The 10,916-nt window shown below is 30.9% G+C and overlaps 1 long non-coding RNA gene across 1 annotated transcript; it reads left to right on the top strand.

Annotated features, from left to right (window-relative positions):
- The first annotated feature begins 5,748 nt into the window (after nucleotides 1–5,748).
- On the top strand, nucleotides 5,749–9,839 carry LOC143250311 (uncharacterized). Its single transcript, XR_013028138.1, has 4 exons — nucleotides 5,749–5,866; nucleotides 7,229–7,285; nucleotides 8,418–8,506; nucleotides 8,917–9,839. It is a non-coding gene; the product is annotated as an uncharacterized LOC143250311 (long non-coding RNA).
- The last annotated feature ends 1,077 nt before the right edge of the window (nucleotides 9,840–10,916 follow it).

Below are 10,916 nucleotides of genomic sequence, written 5' to 3'. Positions count from 1 at the left end.
GTAACAAAATATGACATTCCAATTAATACCAAATTTATTCAAAAACCAGGCACAAAACTAAGGTCTATACTATGTAAAAACTACATTGACAAACACAACACCAACATTATTTATAAAATACAATGTGATAACTGCCACGACTTCTATATTGGAGAAACAAGTAGAAAAATGGAAACCAGATTAAAAGAACACAAAAATTCACAAATACTAAATAAAGAAACAAACATAAACAAACGCAAAATTAAAGAAGCCTTACTTCTACAACAACTCAAGCCCAAAATAAACCAGTACAAAGAACACCTTTATATCTATATTAATAAATATAATCAAACATCAAGCACGTTCTCTACATTCCTATACTCAATTATACAGCCCCCTTTAAACATGTGGTCAGCTATCGGTTAGTTACCTCTTTCTTTGTGAACCTGACGATGAGTGAAGAATGTCGAAAAGTTGTTCGCTCCTATACATAAATATTTTCTCAACACAAACCAGCTGTTTTTACATATATAATTTACTTCATGTATTGTTTGGTTTCCTTTGTGTTGAATGGTAAAAAATACATATACAATAATATTAGAGGCAGGTAACTATCACAGTGAATCAGCCAATAAAATACATTGTTTGTATAATCTTATTGTTACTGACCAATCATACAAATCACAGGCAGTTGAGAACCGCGATTGATTTAGTAACTAATTTTATGTTACCGCAGAATACTTCAACTTGTACCATCTTTATGGGCACAGATACTCTGTTACCTTAAAGCTGAAAACACGACAAAATAAACGTTTGGTGGATTTAAAATATTTATAAAAATATAAGGTTTTATATAAAACGCTTAGTAATTTATACATTTTATTTTAAAAATGGCAGACATGTATAATAGTTTTGTAAAATGTTAACTTTGTGAAGCTAAAATAGTGTTTTCTTGGAACTGATATATAATAAACACCTATACACAAACACTTGTTAACATGCTGTTTAACAACCTCTATCTCTAGACATCAATGTTTATATAGTTATGGACACAGTAACAATATAACAAAATTTTACATGAAAAATAAAAATAGCAAGTTAAAATAATAAATTTTAAATTCTGAAAAACTTATTTCATTTTAACAAAACTGGGAAATCTGTTAATAGAATTTCTTATATCCTGAGACTGGTTATTTCCAGTTAGTATATTAACATTTAAATACTTTTCATGTTATGGTAATTATAAAGGCATAATTGAAAGCAAAGGAGAATGTGTTATATGTTAGTCACATTACATATGTGATCTCAGGCGTTAAAGATGCCTCTCGTCAAACACTAGCAATATAGTTAATACGTCAAAAGGTTTCTGATGTATTATCCAGTCAGTGAGACCCAGCTGTACAGCGGTATGTCTACGGGCTCACACCAGTAAACGCAAACTATATCATCATACTTTAGACGAAACTTTGTATAAACCCAACCAAATATAAAAGAGAAACAAAAATGGCAGAGATAAATAAAAACAAATCACAAACTACAGACGATATCCTGAGGTATTCTGATGTTTGTTTCACCGAGTTCTCTATATGTATTAACAACTTCCTCTGTTAGCTAATAAACAATTAAACTGCTTCGATATATTTCACTGTAATTGTTTGTTTTGAATTTCGCGCAAAGGTACATGAGGGCTATCTGCGCTAGCCGCCCCTAATTTATCTTGTAATTTGAAAATGTAGGTCAGTAAACATTTAGTTAAACCACCGAGGAACAAAGAGCGTAGTGTTCACTTATAGGAATAACATAATCAGCCTTATCTTTATCCACTTATGTGCTATACATTTTGTTAAGACAGTGTAATATTATTTTATATGTGTCTACAAAACAAGTTTAGAATTAACGAACTTTCTTCTACAAGTACAAAATAAACCTTTATTTTACAATTGAAGAAACACCGCTCTTAGGAAAGTGCAAGACCTCTATTAACAGAAAGGTTAGATGGGCCTAAAACAACGAATTAAATTCCTACTCATACATTTTACTTTAAAAAATCCCTTTCGCAAAACCTTAAAAACCATTTGTTTTGATCAATAACATTCAAATTCAATGAATAGAAAAGAAATTATTGTCTATTCTTCATAGTCTTGCTAACGAATTGACAACCAAATCTCTATTCTTGTTCTTCTATATATCTAACACCCAAATCGTTATTCTTCTCCTTCTATATATCTAACACCCAAATCTCTATTCTTGTCCTTCTATATACCTAACACCCAAATCTCTATTCTTGTCCTTCTATATATCTAACACCCAAATTGTTATTCTTGTTCTTCTATATGTCTAACACCCAAATCTCTATTCTTGTCCTTCTATATGTCTAACACCCAAATCGTTATTCTTTCTTGTTTTTCCACAAACTTCCACCAACATCTCGATTCTTCTTTGTCTTGCTATTTGAAATACTTTTAAATATTCTTAATATTTTTGTAGAAATCTGGCATCCAAATCTTTATTTTTCACCTTCATTTTAACTGTTTGACATCCATATCTCTATCTTTCATTGCCTTGCTAATTGTTTCAGGTCAAAATCTTTATTCATACCATTTTCTAAGTATTTATTCCTCAGATCTCCATTTTGCATTATCTTTCCCACCGCTTGACATCCAGGTCTAAGTTATTGAACGTCTTCCTAACTAGTTGACACTCAAATCTCTATTCTTGCCATTCTATATATCTAACACCCAAATATCTATTCTTCAATGTACAATCCACCACTTCCACCCGTACATGTATTGTTCTCGTCTTGCTATTTGAAATTCATATATATATTCTTCATATTATAAAAATATGGCATTCAGATCTTTATTTTCCACCTACCTTTAACTGTATGACATCCATATCTATATTCTTCATAACATTGCGAAGTACTTGACATTAAGTATTTATTCTTGAGATTTTCATTTTGCATTATCTTACCCACCGCTTGACATCTAAGTGTCTATTTATACTGGGAGACTTCTGATCAGTCAGACCTTGACATTCTTCTTGAACATTTGCTGTATCCCCACATTTATTAAATGTATATTTTGGGAGATGTTAAAGGATGCAATCCCCTCTGGTGTGCTGATATTGATAGGAAGGGTCTTTCTGTGGACTATATGCTCTCAGTTCATGAACTGTATCTGATGCTATTCTTGTACATATTTTTAGGCACCTACTCAATATCTTACTTCTAATGATCTGTTTGTTTTCCTTCATTTTTCTTGGAGGGTTATTGTAACTCATGGTGCAGTGATAATTTTCCTATAGTTTTGAGGGAAATTAGCCATGGTTGATGCACTCCGACTCAAATGCTACAGTGGAAGTTGTAACAGACCAACTGATTCATCATTCAAGCAAATATTCATTTTGTACCTAAAACTTTGACATATTTCTCACTATATCCTTGTCCATAGTGGTTTCAAGCCTGCCGGCAGGCATAGGAGGCTCAGAAATGGACTTAAGATACCTATTACAGACATCCCACACTTTCTAACTACATTGCTTTCCAGCAGACCCCTTTTCATATTTGACAGATCAGGTATTGAAGCCGAAAGGAAACTTGGATTAAGTATACCGCTAGCAACTCTTCTACTGGAAATTCAAGTCATATGACCAGGAAGTCGCTGTATAAAATATTTCCAATACCCTCATCAAAACTTATTTTTACAACACTTCCATCTGTTCCTCTGTTTTCTTGGCCATCATGTCTTGGACAAAGTGATTGCCTCTTTCCTATTGGGCCAATTATGTCAATGACTGTAATTGCCCCTAAACACTGATGGAACTCCAGCTTGCTCTTCATTTGTCTGGCAGTGCATGAGTCAGACCAGATGACGTTCACTATGAGATGATGCACCATCTTTCTTTCTTGCTCTTCTTATGGTTGTTTTTTTTACCAGTTTTGGAAGGAAGAACATTTTTCTTGATGCCTGGTGCTAATCTATCTTTTCCAAAGCCTGGGAAGTATTCAAAATTCCTTCTAATTATCATCCAGTAGCTTTGATAACCTGTCTCTGTAAGATCTTAGAGAGGATTGTTAATGCTTGTCTTGTTTGGTTCCTTGAATCAAACAGCTTTTTTATTGGCCACCAAGTATGGGTTCCATTGATAGCACTCCATCTTGGACCACCTGATTCCACTTGAAACAGTGACGATCACAGAAGACTTCAACAATGAGAGATCACCTTGTTTCTGTCTTCTTCAATCTTGAGCTCTATATCGGTGATATTGTTCTTCCCATGGTCCTTAAGGCAAAATTCTTGATGTTTATTTTTGACCATAACTTTCTTTCATTCATCATATCAAACAGCTATGTTCTTATATTAGTGAGAGATTTAGTTATATTCTTATCTCCATCTAAGCTACACTTCAGTAAATTATTAAAAGGATTAATTCTCAAATGCTGGGCTTGGCCTAGTCATTAGCTTACCATACTATAACTTGAGTCCATAGTTTGCATCAAACTGTGTAAAATCATTCTTTGTGCTTTTGGATTGTGTGTGAATTATAAAAGTAACAACTCTGATCTTATTTTCTGAACAGAATAACTCAAGACATAATGGTGATTTCTGTCAATTAGTTGAATCTCCTTTGGTTTGGACCATATAGTTCTTTGTGTAGCTTTTCACATACCACCTAATCAACTACTTAAAAAGCTGACTGTATGAGTTTTGTTCTTAACTGTTTATGTTGCTTATTCCTTATAAAGATGATGTTTATCATATAAGAGATGAATTAGTGTTTCTTGACCCAACCAACAACTGTTCTTAGTGTTGATTCTCCTGACATTGAGAGTTACCACTGTTGTTATACTAGTAGGATGAATTTCACTGAATTGAATCCTTTCATTACATTGGTACGTTTTGTTTTTTAAAGCACTCTATTTTATACTTTTTAAATGAAACAAAGAAACAGTTTTAAAAGCATCAGTTCTCTATACGTTGGTTTCATCTTGCTGTTTACTGTTGATGAAATATAAACCTACTTTTTATACTAATGGTTCTACTACATTAAATAATTTATTTAATTAAATACTGTGCCCAAGAACACACAATAATAACTTGCAAAAAGCACACAATGCCACATAACTATTGTTATTTGTCTTGCTTTCTAATAGTACAGTAGGAGCCGTTAAAATCATTTAGGTGATTCCCATGAGAGGAAGTTAAAACTGGTTGATGAAATAGACAATTCTCTCTTAAGAAAACAGCATAATATAGTATGTCATTTAATAGATTATAAGTTTCGTTTTTCTAGTTGTAATAGATAATATGCAATGTCAAAGAAAACTTGGCTATTTATGAAAGAGAGGATGTTTATGGTTTTCTAAACAAATAATATTGAAGGTTATAAAAATTGCTTTACTTGAGTAATATTTACAGTATGAATTCCATATTTCTTGGTAAATAAATTAGAAAAGATACTGACAGAACAAATGTCATAATTTTCTTACTTGTGGAGATTGAGGATTGTTTTAAATATTTCCTTTTAAAGTTAAAATTTGTTTTATTAACTACATTTTCATACCAAGGTTATTTGAATCACGGACTATGGTAGTGGTTCATAACAGGAATTGCAAGGAAATGCATACAACTCCAAGAGGTTAACATTTCTTATAAATGTTATCACATTTAACCCTTATGTACTGTACACAACTTTTTGGTACAAGCTGAATGTGTTACCAATGACTCTAAATTATGATTTGCTAGTTCTCAAGGCTAACTTGTATTGGACATCCAGTTTACGTGATATCGACATTCCTGTCTATACATTTCATTACAGTCTTTAAACATAACACTTTATACTTCTATAGAAGAATAGTGAACTATTCAAAAGTCTCCAGTTTTGGGTATCATTTAAAAATCATTGTGTTTAGATTGTTTGTGAAGGACTAATATCCCTACATTTACTTGGTTTTTTGTAAAGTTTTCTTTACTTGTTTTAACATGTTAGTTTGACTAGTTATTAGCTTTAGTTGTATGGTTTGTGTTTTTAGTTTGTAAATTCTTTCTTGGACTTGGACAAATCCATTAAAATAGTTTTTTTTTCCTTTTTATTTAAATTGAGAAACAACTGAATAAATATCTATAGATATGCAGTAAGAATGGTTGAGATGCTGATACCGATTTGAAAAACGAAACACCAACTACTGGAACATTTTCGAATCGTTGTCTTTTCTTCATTTTGTTTTATTCTCATAGAAAAGAATAGTCAAGTATCTGAAAGTGCTCCAGCCTTGATTACTATTTTTTTTATAATCTATTGCATCTTTTTTGTGTGATCCTGTGTTGCTAACTCTCTCATTTGTAGGTACTAATATGTATACACAGTGTTATTATTTCCTTTAAAGTATCCTATTCTTGATTATTTATTGAAATATTTTTTGTATTCAGTTACGTTTATTTATACATGTTCTACTAAAATTTTCTGTAAAATAATCACCAAAAGTTTAATCTTTCTATATAATATTGTGCAATTTATTTTGTTCTGAATTTAGTGTGAGTCTTATCTTGCTGTATAATATTGTACAATTTATTTTGTTCTGAATTTAGTGTTAGTCTAATCTTACAGTATAATATTGTACAATTTAGTTTGTTCTGAATTTAGTGCTAGTCTAATCTTACAGTATAATATTGTACAATTTAGTTTGTTCTGAATTTAGTGTTAGTCTAATCTTACAGTATAATATGGTACAATTTATTATGTCTGAATTTAGTGTTAGTCTAATCTTACAGTGTAATATTGTACAATTTATTTTGTTCTGAATTTAGTGTTAGTCTAATCTTACAGTATAATATTGTACAATTTATTTTGTTCTGAATTTAGTGTTAGTCTAATCTTACAGTATAATATGGTACAATTTATTTTGTTCTGAATTTAGTGTTAGTCTAATCTTACAGTATAATATTGTACAATTTATTTTGTTCTGAATGTAGTGTTAGTCTAATCTTACAGTATAATATGGTACAATTTATTATGTTCTGAATTTAGTGTTAGTCTAATCTTACAGTATAATATTGTACAATTTATTATGTTCTGAATTTAGTGTTAGTCTAATCTTACAGTATAATATGGTACAATTTATTATGTTCTGAATTTAGTGTTAGTCTAATCTTACAGTATAATATTGTACAATTTATTATGTTCTGAATTTAGTGTTAGTCTAATCTTACAGTATAATATTGTACAATTTATTATGTTCTGAATTTAGTGTTTCTACTTTTGAAATGAAGCAGATTTTGATATGTAGTGTAACCTTGTTTATTAGGTAAGTACTGACTCCAACTTTGCTTTTTTCTTTATTATAATTTTCTATGAATTTGATTTCTGTTTTCATGTCGTTTACAGAGTTAAATATTTAGCTATAAAAATGTTATTGCAAAAACCAATTTAAATACTATTTGAGTGACGTTGAATAAATTATTATTGGATGTTACTTATTTTGTAACAACAGCAGTGTCTTCATACATGAAATGAAGGTGATTGCTACAAAAGAGAATAGAGAATGCTTTGACATACAGAAAAAGCTATCATGATGCATGCATTTCCTAGTACTGTTGACAATATAATAATTAAGGATTTGAGGCTGATGAAGGCTTATAAGCTACGAGTTAACATGTTTCCAGTTATGCTCTGAAATTGATACTGTTTCTTGGAGAAAGATGGCCAAAGAAATTGAAATTGCAGTAAAACTGTTCAACACATGCTTATCACATCCTAAGGTGCAACTCAATAGACTTGTGGGCCTTTGTTTTACTTAAAGATGGTCTTGATAGCCAAACTTCATATGTGGTATTGGAAAATCCATCAAGATGCTTGGGCTGTGATTGACCCCACCATTTATTACAGAATCTTAACATGTTGTGGAAATAGTGTTGAATAATACAGGGTGTTTGGAAAGTCACTGTGCACATATATATTTATTAACAGACGTGTTTAAATATAGAATACAGGAGGTAAATATGAATGACAATCATAAACAATGTTGAAAGTATCCCTCGTTGGTATCAATACAGGCCTGGATCCTTCTTATTTTGTTTGTAAACACCGCTATCAGTTGCTGGCTTGAAATAGACTGAATAAACTATGGTTACAAAACTTCACGGTGACTTTCCAAACACCCTGTAGAACATAATCACTCGAGTTGCATTTTGAACACTGTTTTTAATATAGTACAGTTAACCTAAACAGTACAAAAAACTATTTTTAATTTTTATAAGCTTCAGTTTCTTTCCATATATTCTTTTGCATTCCACGTGCTTATGTAAATGAGCCATAACTTATTTTAAATACATGTAAAAAGAATTTATCCACTTACAAACTTAAGTCACAAAAAAATCTATATATATACTTCAAACACCATCCCAGGAAGACCGTTTTTATCATTCCTTTTCTAACAGTTTTCAATATCCAGTGAGAAAATGCCTTTATTTGAACTAAGTAAAGACAGGCCACTCCACTAGACAACTTGAATCTGAAGAAGCTGCAGGTAAACAAGTTTTGAAATTTATTTTCTAAAGTTTACCAGTTTGTTTTACATTATTTATTGTGCTAAATACTAAATAATTTTGCATGCATAAATGATTTAAGCTTTTCTTAACATTTTCTCTAGCTGTAGCTATATCTGTAAAACAAAAAAACACATTCAAATGGTATATTTCTGTGAATTTTTAATAAGTTTCTTTGCAGCAATGAGATGCAAACCATGGATCCTCAGATTCACTGTCTAACCTGTTAACTGTTATTCTTTAGGCTAGACTAGACCTAGTGGTTATTATGCAGGATTGTGAATTTGAGAGTCCGTGGTTTGCATTCCATTGTTGTAAAAAATAATGTTGTGTGTTTTTGTCTGTGAGTGTACAGACATGACAAAGGTAATCCATCAATTTCTTCTTTCAGACCTGTCAGCTCTTGAGATATAGCTCTTCATATTTTCATTCCATATATCCTTTCCACAGTTGGAACTTTGTCTGTGTGGTTGTCTCATTTGCAAGCTCAATGAGGTGACAGCATATGAGCTCAGAATTAAGAACCTTTTTAAGGAATATAGCATCTGTAACTTTTTTAGGAAGTTTATCAAATTCTCATAATTCTATATGTGCACTTATAAATAATTACCACATATTATATGTCCTCAAATACATATAACAGAACAAGTACTTAAAAGTTTCAGCTTCCTGGCCTTGCCTTCCCAGTAATATAGATTTGTTTCTCATTGTCAGCCAAACATCGTGTTCTGTGTTAGAGTAATAAAAAAATAAGTTTGAGAATTGGATCATGGCTAACTGTGAACAAACAATACAAACAAGTGTGTGTATCTATATATATAAATGTATATATACACTTAAGTAGTATATTTAATGTAAGCAAATTAAAGATCTGAACAGTTGTTTAACAGTATTTTTTATAATTAAATAATACTAACAGAAACATTCTAAAACAGTGATTATAATAATAATGACTTTAGAAAGATATCCATTTAATCACACAAGACTTAAAAACCTAGTAGCTGCATAAAAAATGAAATTCACTATAAATAAGCATAAGAATAATTCTGTATTGTGTTTGTTTGCGACCCAGCTAAGATGGACATAATAGAGTGTAACACACGTGCCACATAATTTTCGAAATAACTTGATGTGACAGGTATAACACATCATATGTGTCACACTGAACTTTGGACATCACTTGTTGTTTGTACATATTTGTTTAAAATTAATTTGTTTTATTAAATAGCATACACAAATTGAAAGGTCGAATGTTAAAACACAGTTTTTCATATACAGATAACCCCTTCACACTTTCACATGCAGTGAATAGTATTGCACTCTTTGTGAAGGAATATATGCTGATTTCAGTTTTCAGATACATTTCTACTTGTAAACAAAGAATCTTTTTTTCATTAAATGTACAGATTCTGTAGTGTACCTGTCAAATCATGAGTGAAACTAGTTTAACTGTATTCCTGTACAAATGCGTGGTAACACAGGAGTTCTTTTGGGTGAATGAAAATTTTCCTCACTTATTTAATATCAACTAATTTAAATCATTTTGGTATCTCTTTAATGGTTAATAAATGTATTCTAATATTAAAAATAACTTCCCTTAAAACTACCAACTCTATTAAAATTCAAACCAACCTTTTACTTGACCAACTACATGTTAGGACAAGTGCTATGATATTAGTTTTTAAACAGTTTGAAAATAGTGTAGTTAAAGGGTTCTGCTGTACTACTTTTAGTTGGGTTTAGTTTTGGGTTTTAGGTATTGTACAATCCAAAGAACAGGGAAGTACAAAAAAGTCTTTGTAAAAGCATCATCCTAGTGGTTAATGTACACAGACTGTAACTTTAGGGATTCATAGTTTGTAACTCATTATCACAAAAATACCCCTCACACTTTCAAGTTGTAGATGCATTGTAAGAATGATGGATAAATTTCTTTACTTGGTCAGATAAAAGAAACCCAAAAGTTGTCACTTCTTGTATACCAGTTAACAATTAGGGATGGCTATCTGTACATAACCCTTATGTAGCTTTGCACAACAGTTTAGGTTATTTCTAGTTTTATTGAGTTAAAACACAGCCACAAAAATCAGTATCTGACTCTGAAAAAAGCCTAAAATGAAAATTCAATAAAAATATTGGGAAAGAAGTGAATGCACTTAGAAATTTAACATCTGTAAAGAAGATAAAATATTGTGTAGCAGACTTAGCTACATATATAAATATTGTGTGTCAGGCTTATCTACATATATAAATATAGTGTGGAAGGCTTAGCTACATATATAAATTTTTTGTGGAGGCTTAGCTACATATATAAATTTTGTGTGAGAGGCTTAGCTACATATATAAATCTTGTGTGGCAGGCTTAGCTACATATATAAATCTTGTGTGGAA

This window comes from Tachypleus tridentatus, chromosome 5 (genome assembly GCF_004210375.1).
Source record: "Tachypleus tridentatus isolate NWPU-2018 chromosome 5, ASM421037v1, whole genome shotgun sequence".
NCBI classification, from domain to species: Eukaryota; Metazoa; Arthropoda; class Merostomata; order Xiphosura; family Limulidae; genus Tachypleus; species Tachypleus tridentatus.
This window is presented reverse-complemented; position numbering and strand designations above follow the sequence as displayed.